Below are 1,292 nucleotides of genomic sequence, written 5' to 3'. Positions count from 1 at the left end.
ACTGTATTTTTTTTTTGTTGCTTTCCTTACACTTCCGGACTTGCAATTTGCAAGTCTCTACCGTAATACTCAACAAGAAAACTTTTTAGTATCCTGTCCGTCATACTTGCAATTTGCAACTTGCTAAAGTAATGGCAATAACCATTTATGTCTGGGGCAGAATCCAAGAACGCAATAACTCCCTGCCACTTCCGCTCTCCCTTCCACCAACTCACTCGAACCAAATAAAAGACTCAACTAGACTGTCAACCATAATTTGAAGCGTGTTCAATACTGTAACAAATTGTTTTGGGAGACGGGTATTCTGAGGGTGGGTAATCATAGCTGCTGTTAGTATTGGTCATGGGCAGAAAAAAGACAAGAGATAAAAGGAAAAATAGAAGTGATGAATGTGCAATCGAAAGTAAGCATCGCAGTAGGAATTTTGGTACAGTACGTTTGTACCTCAAGTGAGATTCCTCTGGTGGCAGCGTCTGAGGTAGGGCGACCAGGCTCTCTACATCCCAAGTAAACGACAAGACCTTAATTTCATGGCTCCTTTTTGTGAAATAAATTAATTCAAGTTTTTTTCTTCCAGGAAGCACTATCGCATGAGTCCGGATTGGCCTTGGGAAGACAAGAGTCTAAGCACCCGGCCCCCTTAATGATCTCAACTTTGAAGAGGGATATACTGTTGAGATACAAAACAACGTTCACATTGGTTTAAATAGGTGGTCTGTGAGCTCTCATAAATTTGGTCGAGTTTTCCTTCTTCCCCCTCTTCCTTTTTTGAAGTTTCTATTGTGACAACATCGTAACAATAACGGACAAGGAAAGAAATGTACCCCGAACTCTCAGAACACCAGACACGGAAGACCATCACAATCAGATTTCCCACGCGTAAAATGTGGCAGATATTATAGATCCAAAACATATCGTGAAGCCCATAAACGTTTTTGCTTGTCTTTAATCACAATAATAGTCATCATCAATATCGATGTACAGCCGAAGAAGAATAGTAACAATATTTTACACCCAAGTCACTAATGTCCTTCCCAAACCCACCCTCATCACCAGAAACTCACCAAATAGCCACAGGTTGCATTTGTTTTCCATCTTCTCTGTGCATCAGTGGGATCCCAGGAGAGAAACAACCCGAAATGGTTCGGAAAACTGTGGAAAAATCTCATTACTGGATGTGTTATGGGTATTCTGAGATTGATTTATATGGCGGTATGCACGCTTCCCTGCGAAGTTCTTCATCCTTCTTAGTGGCAGTAACATAGTCTCAGAAAGTCTGTTACTGTATATAT

Source organism: Aplysia californica, unplaced genomic scaffold (genome assembly GCF_000002075.1).
Source record: "Aplysia californica isolate F4 #8 unplaced genomic scaffold, AplCal3.0 scaffold00211, whole genome shotgun sequence".
NCBI classification, from domain to species: domain Eukaryota; kingdom Metazoa; phylum Mollusca; class Gastropoda; order Aplysiida; family Aplysiidae; genus Aplysia; species Aplysia californica.
This window is presented reverse-complemented; position numbering follows the sequence as displayed.